Below are 14935 nucleotides of genomic sequence, written 5' to 3' on the forward strand. Positions count from 1 at the left end.
TTATAATATTTTATAAATTTTAAAGAATATGACAAAAAAGATATTGTAGATATTGAAGGGGGTCTCTGAGCGAAGTTGGGGTACAAAAGGGAAACAAGAATGTGATTTAATTCTATTTACTTAAAATATGTTTTTAAATGTTAACAAATTCAGATAAATTGAAATCATGTAACCTTTCTCCTCATAATTCAATAAAACCTTAAAAAAAAAAAAGAAAAGAAACCCTAAGACCGTGCCCCATGTTCACAATAAACATTGGCAAGTACCGACGTCTCTCAGGCTCTCCACTCTCAGCAGTCTTCCGGGTGTTAAGCTGACTTATTTGACAGTTCTGTGCCTTGGACCTTGGGATGGATAGATTTTTTTTTTTTTTTTTAGTGTTTATTTATTTTATCAATGGGGGAATGTGTGCATGGCATGGCACATGTGAAAGTAAGAGATGACACTTTGAGGGTGAGTTTTCCTTGTACTATGTAGGTGGTGGGATTGAACTCAGGATGTGGTCCTTGGCAGCAAGTGCCTTCATCCTCTGAGCTATCTCAATCACTTCCCATTGAATATTTTTCATATGCTTTTGGTTACTTATTATTGTCTTTTGAGAAATGTGTATTGGAACGTTTGCCCCTTTTTTTATCCAATTATTTTGTTTTATAATTATGGTTAAGTTTCTTATATGTTAATCCCCTGTTAGATGAATATGGTACACATATTTTCCATTTCTTAGGTTGTCTCTTATTTCCTTTGCTGTGCATAGTGTGTCAGTTTGATGTAGCCTCACCTGTCAGCTTTGCCTGAGCTTTAGGAATCATAGCCCTCTCCAAAAACCTTTGCCCACACCAATTTCTTGAAATGTTTCCCTCCATTTTCCTATAGTAGTTTCAGAAATTCTGAACTAATCTTTAAGGTTTTGATCCATTTTGAGCTGTGTTTATGTGGATTTTAGCTTAGTCCTGCTTTATATAGAGATATCTAGTCTCCCCAGCATCGTTTATTGAACAGTGATTGCTTTGCTCTATGCAGGTTCTAGCTGCCTCCACAAAACTGTCACCAAGTTGGGGCTGAGGATGTGGCTCAGGTGTAGAGAGTTCTTATCTAACAGAAAGCCCTAGGTTTGACACCCAGTCCCACATACACTGGGAGTAGTGACATAGGTCTGTAGTCCCAGCACTAGAGAAGTGGAGGCAGGAGGATCAGAAGTTTGAGGTTATTCTCAGCAATAGAGCTAGTTGGAGGCAATCATGGGATCTATGAGCTCTTGTCTCAAAAAAAAAAAAAATTACATGGCTCTGGACATGTGGGTTTATTTTTGAGTTGTGTTATCTTGTCCCAAACTGCAAGTAGCCTGCTGTTTTGGTCACTATATCTTTACTTTGAGATTTTTAAATTGACTCCAGACTATTTAAAAATTAAGGATTAGCTCAAACAACATAGCAGAAAACAATGTCTGTTTTCTTCTGCAGCTTTAATAGGTTAGATTTATAGCTATGCTTGTTTCAACAATCGTATTTAAATTTGGTAGAGTGGAGGAGTTTGTATGGAAATAAGTTTGAAAGCAAGTCCCAAGTTGTTGCAATATGTGCCAGTTAAGTGCAAAATATGATTGCAAGTTCCATGAAAACAGGAAGATAAGTCGGGCTTGAACAATGCTGGTGGGTCACCGAAGGTACTGCCAGTTCTTAGTGTGGGCTTTGCTTTCTCAAAGCTGCTTCCTCCTTGGCCAGAAGCACTTTGATTTTTCCTGAAGCACATCCACTAGCGGGGACACAAAAGGAAATGTCCAAAGAATCCCTGGAGTTCTCTTTTCTTCAGCTTGCACTGGCAGGAAACCTGAGAACCTTCTCGCTTCTCTGAAGTATAATCAGCAACAATTTTGATTTCTTTGAAAATCATTGAATAGTCTTCCCAAAATGACAGGAGGAAACAATGTTTGACTTCATCAGCATGTACATTATCCCATTGGCTATCTGAATTCATGACTCTCCAAAGGTTTATTTGATAAAGTCATTTCTAATCTTAAACATTAAATGATATTTATGCCAATTATATTTTTATAGTTTCTTTTCTCTCTTTAAACAGAAGAGACCAAACTTTCAACCTCCCTTCCAATCCAGTTGCTGTTAAAAATAACTAAAACTATAAATAACCCATAGACGCACACTCATTTTTAAAAACGACACCTCTTATGCTTGCATAAAGATAATGTTATCTTTTACTTGTGGTCAACAGTCTCATCATTCCTCCTCTACAATGCTCATGGGGACCCAATGTCTCCTAAGAATATTCTTTCCTCACAACTGACCATAGGATTCCAAGGCAGAACATCTACAATCCAGCCCATATACCTAAGGCTAAAAGAATATCATGAAAGAAAAAGTGGAAAGTTTGTAAGAGCCAGAGAGTCAGAATGTCTGATGTGAGATTGTGTTTTTGCAGTGGTTCTCAACTTGTGAACAATTCATAACAGTAGCAAAATTACAGTTATGAGGTAGCAACAAAAACAATTTTATGGTTAGAGATCACCACAACCATATTAAAGGGTGGCAACATTAGGAAGGGTGAAAACTACTGTTCTAGATATATGCCAAGGTCCTTGAAACAGGTCTTACTCAGGAAAATGATCTCAAACCCACTCTGCTAATTTTTTTTCCAGCATTCTAAAGTACTAACCATTTTTTGAACATAAAATCAAGCCTTTTCCAGTACTCAAATAACTGATATAAGGTAAGTAAACTGAAGGCATACCACTGTAGTGGCAGGCACCTCTAATCTCTGTATTTAGGAAGTGGAGGCAGGAATGTCAGGTTCTTCATGGGCAGCCTGGGCCAAAGACCATTTCAAATTAAATGATTAAATTAGTTAATCAATGAAAACTAAAATAAATAAATTATAAATATGGTTGATCTTAGTTCTCAATGCCCTACAATAGTATAGCATATATACTATACTATTCCTGGATAGAAGTGAATGGTTACTCACTTCAGATAGAGAGCTAATGATGGAACAAAGTAAAGATACCACCAAAATTCAACTTGGTGAACCCTTGAGTTTTACTGAGGTTGCTTACAGGAATATGGATAAGGAGTTACTTACAGGGCAGAAATGACTCAAAGACAGACATTTCTCCAAAATATCATTCCTCATGGAATCTGGAAAATTATAGTGTACTGTATAGCCTAAAGGTAGGTCAGTATGTCAGAGAGTGTCCTTTCCTGTTATATCAGTTGGTCTGAGTGTCTCTCAGGTGGTTTAGTTTATATGAGAGTCTTTTAAGCAACTTGACTGCTCTCTGTGTCTCTCAGGTAGTCTGGCTGATCTGTGAGTGTCTCTCAGCAGTTTTTAGTGCTTTTTTATGCTTCAGGAGGGTGGGGCCCTGTGTGTCTAGTTGGTTTCAGGGACTTCCTGAAAACTATTGTTTATGTCCTGGGCTTAATGAGCTTTCCTGCAGGATGGAAAGTTTTTACCTACCTTGAGAATGTCTATGTCTTTTTTTTTTTTTTTTAAAGATTTATTTATTTATTATATGTAAGTGTACTGTAGCTGTCTTCAGACGCACCAGAAGAGGGCGTCAGATCTCATTACGGGTGGTTGTGAGCCACCATGTGGTTGCTGGGATTTGAACTCATGACCTTCTGAAGAGCAGTCGGTGCTCTTCCCCACTGAGCCATCTCACCAGCCCGAGAATATCTATGTCTTAATGAGGATCCTTCTAAGATGGAGGTTTCTATGATTTATTCTAAATCTTCCTAGAATGAAAATTGCTTTTCCATTTCAGAAACTGTAAATCAACACTGAGACTTTTGGCAGCTGCCTTAGAAGCTAACTAAGCTAGCATGGCTTTTCTTGCTCTTACCTCAACTTGTGCTTACGAGCAGTGCAATAGTGCTGTGTTTATGGTACATGCCACCTAACTGTGATTGCTGACCAAAGACTACAATTTATTCTATATCAGTTATTATTAAAGTCTCATTTTCCCCATGAGAAAAGAAATTCTACTGTCATTTTGTATAAATGTTGACCATCCCCAACAGATTTATCATTTATTTTGCAAACAAGAGCCTTTCAGAATTTTCATGTGCTATATTCTGAAAACATTAAAGATTTTGGGTGGTTCTTTCTGAAACCCTCAACCCTGTCAACACTGGCTTTAACATTTATGGTCCTCTCAGGGTCTTAGGCCCAGGAAGTATAAGAAAAATGTCTAGATCCTAAGGACAAGAAAGCAGTGTTAACTTTCTAAGGTTTCTATGAACAGTCAACTGAACTTCTAGACCTGGTTGATAAAGATTCTAGTTACCATGTCCAAAGGGAAATCCAGAGAAATGGTGAGAAGTTGTATTCTGGACCTTAGGCACCTATGCATCCATTTGCTTATGTGCATCATTACATTGAATGTAAGGATTCTAGCCAGAGTACTGGATGTTTAGAGGTACTAGAGCTTAACTCCAGGCATGACCTCTGAATAGGCACCTGAACCAGCTGGTTCAGGCATAGTCCTGGGAGCAAATGTGTAGAATGCATGACTGATGTGTCCAGGCTTCCTCTTCTCCTGAAATCATTTTATCTAATTGAGCCAGAAAGCCCCATGAGAGGCCCAAAGTGCAGACATGTATCCTCCACCTGTCCCTGGCAAGCCTCTCCACCACGTTTCTGCTTGAAACTTTCATCTAGTTTTTTTCCTGTACTTTGTGGCACCAAATTACAGAGAAACTCACCTCCTAGAATCTAAATGGAGGATATTTCTTGGTATTTCCTTTGACAAACACTAACTTCATCCGGGCCAAAGGGCAGACATTGTGAGCCAATGTTAAGCCTTCCATCTTTCATTCCCTTCCTTGTTTTGTAGTCTTGCCAGTTGATCATATTGCATAACTTTTGTACATAAAATGTTATCTGATTCTCAATCAGTCCTTGGGAGTCTGGGAGAGGTGTTTAGGACTTTACCTTAGGTAGGGTTGGTGTGATGAGACAGAGATTTCCTCCCTGAAGGGAAGGTAGGTGTAAGGGAAGCAGAAGGCAGGTGTAGAACCTGTGGTACTTTGGTGAGTTGCAGGGGATGGAAGGAGCCGCTAGTGCGTGCCTGGTGTCTGTCTGTTCATTGCTTAGGACATTTCTCCAGTCACAGCAATGGGCAGAGCTAATGAGAGTAGATGAAGCTGATGTGAGAATCTAAGTTTCCCAGCTATGGATGGGACAAGGGTACTAGGTAGCTGTGGATGGAGCTAGTGGCTCAAATTGAGCCTCCCTGTGTGAAAGGGAGGCAGAAAGGGACTTAGGAAGATAGGCTGGGCATGTGTTTCCCTGGCAAGTCACAGGAATGGGAAGAGCTGCTGGTGTGATTCTAGTAACTTCCCTGGGGAGGAGCAGTTCTCAGGTGGCGGGGATGAGTGTAGCTGGTAGCATGAGTCTGGTGTCTAGCTAGAGAAGTTACCAGGCTCCCACAGAAGGGATGAATGGAGCTGGTGGGGTCCATGGAGTTGAGTGTAGAGGGTGTCGAGGTACCTTGGCTAGAGATGGGCAAGAGCCCTGGGTCACTTTAATCCCAAGACAATCTGTACTATTTTGGGAAGTCTATACAAATTTATTTTTTATTTTTTGAAAAAGAAGAGAGAGAACAGTGCAAGACAAAGTTGATTGACAAAAGTGAAATTATATTACATATATTAGGTAGGGGAAGTATAAAAGAAAACTGGGTGGGTGTGTAGTGTCTGTATACGGTCCTTTGCCTTGGCATGTGTGCCAGGTCTGCCTCAATATGGTCTTTCACATTTGTGCAAGTGCCCTGCACTCTTTGGCGTTCAGCCTGTGGCCCAGACCGATTTCTGCCTCTTAGAACACACATGGAAAGCCTATGGAAGTCAGCAAACTGATGGGAGTTGGTTTTCTCCTTTCATTATGATGTACTCAGGGATTGAATTCAGATCTACAGGCCTGGCAGCAAGCATCTTTACCCACCGAGCTATTTCACCAGCCTGTTTTTATGCTTTTGATCCAATGCCTCATGTACTCTGGCTGACCTCAAACTTCTTATATAACTCCAGGTGACCTTGAAATCTTGATTTTTCTGCCTCTATCTATCAAGGTGTATGCTATCACACTGAGTTTATGTGGTACTGGCAGTTGAACTCATGCTAGTCAAGGGCTAGGGACACATGGGGAAGAGAGAGAAATGGAGTGAGAGCTGAGGTAGCCTAGCGGTTCAGTTCTTATAACTGGCTTGCTAGCAGGCGAGCTATGCAGAGCCAAGAGGAATTGCCAATAAGTTATTTTCACAAAATACTTGGAGATGAATACTTTGATAGGATAGAAAGTCTGAATAATTTATAGTCACCTCCACCTTAGTAAAACCCAAAGGAGTGTTCAAACTCAGAAGTCTTCGAGCTGATCACACACTATCTCAACTTTGTTGTATCTGTATAAACCAAAAAATTCTCTTTGTGTTGGTACATTATTTTTAAAAAAAACATTTGTTATTTTTTAATTATTTTTACATTGTGTGTCTGTATGGGTATGTACTAGTGTACATGTGTGTCCACAATGGTCAGAGGCATCAGATCCCTCTGGAGCTGGAGCTAGAGGTGGTTTCAAATGTTCTAATGTGGGTGCTAGAAACCAAACTAGGCTCTTTTGCAAGAGCTCCAAGTATACTCTTTATTTAGACAGGTTATTGCAAAATAACTGTAAATCTTTTAATTGTAGTTAGAGCCAGCTAATAGAGGTAACTGTGATACTTTTGAAAAAAGATTTATTTATTTATTTTATGTGTATGAGTACACAGTACCTGTACAGATGGCCATGAGTCATCTTGTGGCTGCTGGGAATTGAGCTCTGGCCCTGCTGGCTCGGGCCCCCGCTCACCCTGACCCCGATACTTTTCAATAAAGTGTTGTCATGTAGGATTACTAGGTAGCTCAAGCTGGCCCTGAACTCAGGGATTGGACTACCTCTGCCTCCTCTGCCTACCTCTGCTGGAATTAAAAATGTGTGCCACTATGCCTGGTTTATATAAGAATTTGTACATTGACTTATTCTATATAAAATGATTCTTTTAGAATATGAAACGGACAGGTTATTTTCACCTAAGAATTTGAGACCAGTCTGGGAAGGATAGCAAGCTATGTTGTAATCAATAAAATTGTAAAGTATCTTAAAGTCCACTGGCTGTCAGAACCTGTATCAGCCGCCTTTGACTGTTCCTCGCCTTTGTTTACCTCTCCATCTTCTAGATACCAAGTAGTTTCCTACTGTGGCGTCTCCTTTCCAAATATACAACAGTTGTCTTTTCATGTCCACAGCATATTCCTTCTTGCCTTCAACCAACTCCGAATCAAAAATATTCAGAAAAATTATATTGGACATGTACAGATACATTTCCTTGTCACACTCTGTAAACAGTACAGTAGAGCAACTATTTAAGGAGCCTTGCATTGCATTAAGGATTGTAAGTAATCTGGGGGTGATCTAAAGTACATAGAGTATGCACATAGGTTATGTGCAAATTCCATACTACTGGATACAAGGACATGGGAACATAGAGATGGAGGTGTTTATGGGTTGCCAGGAACCAAGCCTCCATGGATCCTGGGTGGGGATGGGTAACTGTACTATCCCATAGTTTCTAGAACTCTAACTTCTCCCTCGTTGCCTTGCCACGTGTGACTCTTGCCCATCTCACAACCCAAGGTAGATACAGAATCTCTAGTCCTCGGGTTTGGATTCTAAAACAAGAGGGAAGAGGAAGGGCGAAGAACGTTCTACTTTCCTATGCGTGATTGTCATCTTGACGGTATCTGTAATAAACTAAAAGCCAAGCAGCTGGGCGTGCCTATGAAGTATTACTGTGATTGGATTGTTTGAGGTGAGGCGAATTAGTCTAATTCGGCACCCTAAATCTGGGTCACCACTTCGTGTGGAAGAAGAAAGCTTTTGCTTTTTGCCTGTTTACCCTCACTCTTGCTGGCAAGTTTTTCTAACCTGCTGCTGAGGCCTTTTATTTTAATGTTATTTGTAGCAGGATTTTTAGCAATGCCTTTGTAACTGGCATGGAGTGATGGCACCTAGGCTTTGAAGCAGCTGAGATTTTATGAGGTTATTTTTTTCTCTTTTTTGAAGGATTTTCAGAGCCTTTGCATTACTTAGTCTCTGAGAGACCTGGCAAACCAGGAAGTTAGTATGGCTGAGACCTGCTTAGGTGATGGGTCTTTCAAGACAACCCTGAGATCAGATAAGATGTTTTCGTATGTTAAATGTGACAATAAAAAGCTTTTAGGAAGCTGTCAGTTCAGTCCCTGAGAGGCTGATGCCCCTGCTGCTTGAGAGGTCTAAATTCATCCTGCAGTATATCTCTCTTCTTCCATAGATCAATTGTCCTGTACAACCCACAGCACCAACAGTTATTAGAACCCATTGCTTCACGACTCCAATGTAGACTTTGGACCAGTAGCTCTCCAAGCCTTTCTGGCACTGCTGCATCAGATAGGAACTAATGAGACATCCAGTCTGCTGGACAGAATGGCAATTTGATTCTTGACTTTTCCATTCTTAACCTTGACAGCCATTGTTAGATTACCCAGATCACAGCTTGTAAACCACTCCAATCAATCATATTATATACAGTAATTCTATCGATTCTGTTCCTTTGAGGGAACCCTGTGACTAAGACTGTAATATACTATGAAATAACAGATAGACGACTCAAAACGGCATTTATATACTGCCTTCATGGCAGCCTTATGGTATATGAATAAGACATTCTTTTAAGCTGAAGTTGTTTGCATCAGCTCACTAGTAAAAATCCTGTTTGATATGTTTGTACTATCAGCCAGGAAATTCAGACGTTTTAGGTTTGGCACTAGAACCCCACCAGCACCCTTTTAAATTAAAACTAATTGTATAACCCAATACATGAAAATCTGTAATTGGCATAAATACTTTACGTTTTAAGAATTAAAAAAAATACTAACTTCCTAGAAAGTTAGTTAATGAATAATAGAGTATTTTTGGTGAATATAAAAATGTTGTAGAAAGAATTTACACATTAGAGTTTATAGTAAAATAAATTAACTACTGCCTTTGTTTTGATTCTGAAAAAAAATTTGACTCATGGCAGGCCTAGCAGTCAGAAATGATTTTAGATTTTTGTATATTGTTTTGCTGTTTTATAATTTTATGATTCTCTGGTGAATAGAGATGACCAGAGATTATTTATTCAGAGATGATAATAAAAACAGTACATGTTAACATACAGGTATCTGTATGTATCATACACATGCGTGTATGTACATATTATACAATAAAATATGTTAAATATGATTTTTACAGTTTTCTGTAAATATCAAATAAATATGTGTATATTTAGAAGACTTGTTTTTGCTTAGATCCCGTACATTTTTTTTTTTTTTTTTTTTTTTTTTTTTTTGCCTTTTGCAAGGGCCTTTTAAGCACTGCATAGGCTTTGCCACTGAGCCTCACACTCTAATCATTTCATCCATTTAAGGTGTAAAATCTAATGTTACTAAAATACAAGCTCTGATTAGTATGTTGAACTCTAATAACAATTACCATCCTTTAGAATAAACACCAATTTTAAGACATTTATGTCAGGTCACAAAGACTCCCTATTTGAAGTCCTACTTCTAACCAAGCAGCAGATAATTGAACTATAAATGTTTGCCTTCCTAAGCACTTCATAAGTGGGATACCAGAGCCTACCTCTCAGATGGTATAACATACATCACTTGCTTGGTGTATTTTTGGGGTTTGTCTACTTTGTAGCATGACCCAGTATTATTATTATTGCTGTTGTTATTTTATTATTATTGTTGTTGTTGTTGTTACTATTATTATGTAGCACTATTCTACTGTGTAGCTATATCACATTTTATTTATCTACCTCTGATCTGAGGGACTTTCTGCTTCTTCTATTGTGAATGCTACTATTACCTTTTGCTTGTAGAAATTTCCTATGAACATTAATGATGTTAAAATTATATTCTACCTTTAAAAGAAAACCTCAAACTGTTTTACACACCCATCACCTGTGTGTGAGCATCACAGTTCTGGTATCCTATCTGCTACCTTGCTGCTGTCTATGTATTTTATTTTAGCCAGTTTAGGAAATATGAAATGATAGCTCCTTGGGGTTTCAAAACTGTATTTGCCAATGGCTGATGATACAAGCCGTGGATCACTCATATATCTTTGCAACAACTGTGTAGATCATTACCCCTTTTCTTTATTTCTTGATATTACACTGCCACCATTCTTTATATATTCAGTATAAAATTGTTGTTCTTTTATCTTTTGTCCTAAGGGAAAAAATACAACACTTGCATTTTAATTTAGTTTATACAAGGAAGCAAAAGTACATTATATATGTTTATATAGTATACTACATATATATATATATATATATATATATGTGTGTGTGTGTGTGTGTGTGTGTGTGTGTGTATACATTATATATTTGTTTGATATATGCTCTAGTTTGCTTTCTGTTGCTGTAATAAAACACAGCCAAAAGCATCCTGGGGAAAGAAAGAATTTATTTGACTTACACTTCCATGTCTCAGACCATCAGTAAGGGATGCCAAGGAATGAACCTAACGAACCTAAAGAACTGAAGCAGAGAGTACAGAGGAGGCGTGCTACTGACTGGCTTGCTTTCAGGCTCATAGTTAACTGTTTTCCTCAGGCCTTATAGGATGGCCTGCCCAGGGGTGGCACTTCACACAGTAGAAGGGCTCCTCCTATAACAAACAAAAAGATGAGACAAAAGACGTGCCTACAGGCAAATCTTATACAGGCATTTTTTTTTTTTTTTACCTAAGGATCTCTCCTCTAGATGACTTTGGTTGGATCCAGTTGACAAAATATCACTAACACAGTATATAAATATATTTGCTTGAGCACACACATAAAAACACATGTTTCCATTTGGGAGGAAATATTATGATATAGGTAGAAGTTCTTTTCCTACATTTGATTTGGATATATTCTCCCAGTCTCTGACTTATATTTTCACTCTTAGAATGTTCAACGTATATTTAGAGATGATATGCACACAAAGAGTTTGTGCAGTCCCCAAAGCAGCTCTGTAGTATCCTGGCATTATTATGCCACAATGTGAAATCTATTTATTCACTGACATTTAAACTAAGCAAAATGAGTAACATACCCTTGGCAAAAATCATGTATTTGTACAGTTGGAAAGGTCCTAAATGACATAATACCTTTCTAACTTTCAAGTAATTTCTTGCGTGTTTGATTGATTTAATCATAATTCCTATACATGTGGTTTTATGGGGCATACAGAGTACAAGTTAGAATCAAAGCAAAACAGAGAGATGTAGTTAATGCATCAAGGGAAGAAGTGTAAAAACAAGCAGTTATTCTGTGTAATATTAGGCATTTATTTGCTGGCTCAAGATAAAAAGAATTGAATGTCAAAGACAATGAAGAACTTTGAACTCTAAAAATAACCATAATGGAAATTCACTGTAGAAACAACTCGTTTTACAAAAGCAAAGCAACGGCAAGCAAGAGCCCATGCTTTCATGGGAATGGTAGTGTGCGTGCTGCATACTTACCATCATCCTGAGCCTCCTTTCCATTTGGGATTTGTATAGTTTTGGATGTCTCTTTAAACTGACTTCTCTGTGTCATTTAAACACCTATTGTAAGGCTAAAGAGTAATTTATACTCTCATAAGGGAGACAAATAAGCAGTTAATAATAAAATTAATATCTTATGTTAGTATAAGTATAGAAGTAGTTCCATGAGATCAAAAGATTTTTATTTGAGATGAATGAAACTGATAGCCATTTACCTAGATTGACTAAGAAAGATTAAAGAGACTCAAGTTAATAAAATGAGAAAGCAAAATTGGGACATGGCTGTAAATTTTATAGAAAAAAAGAGTAGGGAACTCAGAAGATGGTACCTAGTTTATGCCCCGCCAGAGTCTCCAGGGGCTTTGAATATCTGAACCATATGTTCAGTAGTAAACAGTATAAAGAGATGGGAGTAAATAGATGTGCAAAGGCAATAGTAGCCTTGTTAGAAGGAAATGGCCAAGAAACCTCACTCTCAGCATTGGTCACTCAACACTTGCCAGACAGCCTTGAGATGCCACTGTGAACAGATTCCTCCTGCACTGGTGGCTTGGCATCTCAAGATCATTTGTGAGTCATACTCTCAATGCTCACAATAAGTGTCCTGGGACACAGGGCAGTGGTGGTGCATACCTTTAATCCCAGCACTGGGGAGGCAGAGACAGGCGAATTTCTGAGGTCAAGGCCAGCCTGGTCTACAGAGTGAGTTCCAGGACAGCCAGGGCTACACAGAGAAACCCTGTCTCGAAAAACCAAAAAAACTGTCCTGGGACTATACACTGAACTATGGCCAAGAGAATACTGCTAGAGTGAGTGTATTAGTTTCTCTTCTGTTGCTGTGATAAAATACCATGACCAAAGGTAACTTTTGGAAGAAGGGTTTATTTTTTCTTAACTGTTCCAGAAGGTTAGAGTCCATATTTGGTGGAGAACAAAAAGGAGAAGATCACATTTTTTTCCCTCACACAATGAAGTTATAAAACCTTAAAGCCTTTCTCCAATGATGTACTTCCTTTAGCAAGGTCTTACCTCTTAAAGGTGTCACAACCTCCCCCAAACAGCACCACTAATTGGAGAGTAATTGTCTAAATACATGAGCCTGGGGAGGGGGACATTTCTCATTCAATCCACAATATTGCAAAAGTATTTTTGACTCAGAAGTACTCGGTACTTGGGGAGCATAAAAGTGAGACTCTGAAAGAACTTTCACAAGGCTCCAAGCACAGCATCAGAGAGCAGGAAGTATCATACTAAGTGGTCTATCTCCCAAGAGATGGTCCAGAGGTGTGCACAATAAGTTAAATATAATGCTAAGTGGAAAGCCTCACTGGTAGAATGGAGAGAATGAATCATGGGAGGACAGACTATATGATATGAGCTTGAAGACAACACAGAAGAATCGGAATACTCAGTCATTGAGAAAAACATAATAATGGAAATGTATGAAATAAGTAGATACATGGTACACCATGAAAAGACCAAATTCTATGAGCAGTGGACATAGAACTGCATGACAAAGACAAAGAAAACATTTTAAATAAAACTTTTTGTTTTATTTATATATTTATTTTTACTTATAAAATAAAAACCATAGGCATTTAGAATACCCAATGGACAAGATCAGAAAAAAATGTTCCCCATATTATAGTTAAAACATTAAATATGTGGAACAACAAAGTAGAGTGAAATATATATAGAGAAACACCAAGTAATACATAGAGGTAGGTCCATCTAAGTAACAACTGATTACTTAACAGAAACTTTTTTTTCTATTTTCACCCTTTATTTGGAAAACAGGGCAACATTTAAGTTTTAGATTTTTAAATGAATTAACATGGTAATAAAAGTACTGCCTGAATTTGGAGAGTAAGTGGTTTTCCAGTTTGAGGGTAGGAGATGATAGATCATCTCCAAGGGAGAAGAGAACACATACTCAGCGAGCCACCAAAGGGTTAGGCTTCCACTCACTGAGGGCAAGCAGTGCTGTCCAGGCTCACCATCCATGATCTTTGTCACAGCAAATCAGAATCTTCAATTGTTCAAAGTAACTGTAGGTATAAGAGAGAAAGCAACTCCAGACTGACTTATTAATTGATCTGGATGACTATGAAGTGTCCCCCATTCCTGAAGTGGCAAAAATCTTCAGAGTGACTGTTGGAGCAGGAAACCTTTCATGTGCTCCCAGTTGTTATACAGTGCTTAGAGACTGGTGAGTGTCAGTCCTGCCAGGCCACCACGTGCTATTCCTCAAAGACCACCTGTACATTTATACAACATTCCTGTCACGGTTCCAGCTGCTACTGTGTTGAGGTCATCTTCTGCACCCTGTGTTTTCTCAATGATAACACCAAAAGCACTATAGAGCGAAGCCAGGGAACCTAGAGTCTTAGCCCAAAGTGTCCCTTGCCTAGTCACCATATTCAAAATGTACAGACATTTCTTGGTTTAAACCAGGCCACGCTCTGGGTTTCCTTCAATTCTTAAACAAAGACCATTCATTGCACCAAATGCAGGCCCTGTTATGCAACATCCTCCAATGGTAAAGAAAGCTAGTTCAAATCTGCCTTGGGTTTTATTAGCTCCAGTTTGCAAAATAAATTCATCAGTATCTTGAACAAGATAGTATGGACCCACATTTAAATAAGGAGGCAGGGCTCATACCAGTCAACAGGACAACGGCCAAATCAGCATTTGAGTAACCCACTCCTCCCCTTTCTCACCCTCCTCCTGCTCTGAAGAAGCCAGCTAACCTTGATGGATTTGTTGCTGCTTCCTCCAAACTTGAGGTGGACCAGCACCTCAGGTTGGAGTCATGTGCTCGGCTGTGGCCCTGACAACAAAAGTGGGAAGACTTTTTTGTTGTTGTTGTTTTGTTTTTCCAGACATGGTTTCTCTGTGTAGCTCTGGCAGGAACTCACTCTAGACCAGGCTGGCCTAGAATTCAGAAATCTGTCTGTCTCTGCTTTCTAAGTGTTAGGATTAAAGGCATATGCCACTACTGCCAGGCAACTTATCAGAAACTTTTAAAACAGTAGTATTGGTGAAATAGATCAGTAGGTAATGATACCTATAATCAAACGTGAGAACTATTAGGACATACATGTAGAATTTATATTCTGATAAATTAGAAAACTTAGAGTTTTCATTTAAGACTAAAGAAATTCTAGGTACGTATGACCTACCAATATTAAATCAATGTTAGACAAGCAATTTAAACAGATCTATAAGTAATGGCACCAAAGTAACAGACCTAGAAAACACATGTACTGGCTGGTTTTGTGTGCCAACTTGACACAGGCTGGAGTTATCACAGAGAAGGGAGCTTC

The 14935-nt window shown here is 38.6% G+C and overlaps 1 protein-coding gene and 1 pseudogene across 4 annotated transcripts in view; one reads left to right on the forward strand and one right to left on the reverse strand.

Annotated features, from left to right (window-relative positions):
* The window catches only part of Abcg2 (ATP binding cassette subfamily G member 2 (Junior blood group)), a 123233-nt gene that overhangs the window by 31526 nt on the left and 76772 nt on the right, over window positions 1-14935 (forward strand). The gene's annotated exons all lie outside the window — the stretch shown is intronic.
* The window catches only part of LOC116099860, a 20266-nt pseudogene continuing 19024 nt past the window's right edge, over window positions 13694-14935 (reverse strand).

The sequence above is a fragment of the Mastomys coucha genome, unplaced genomic scaffold (assembly GCF_008632895.1).
Source record: "Mastomys coucha isolate ucsf_1 unplaced genomic scaffold, UCSF_Mcou_1 pScaffold20, whole genome shotgun sequence".
Lineage (NCBI taxonomy): Eukaryota > Metazoa > Chordata > Mammalia > Rodentia > Muridae > Mastomys > Mastomys coucha.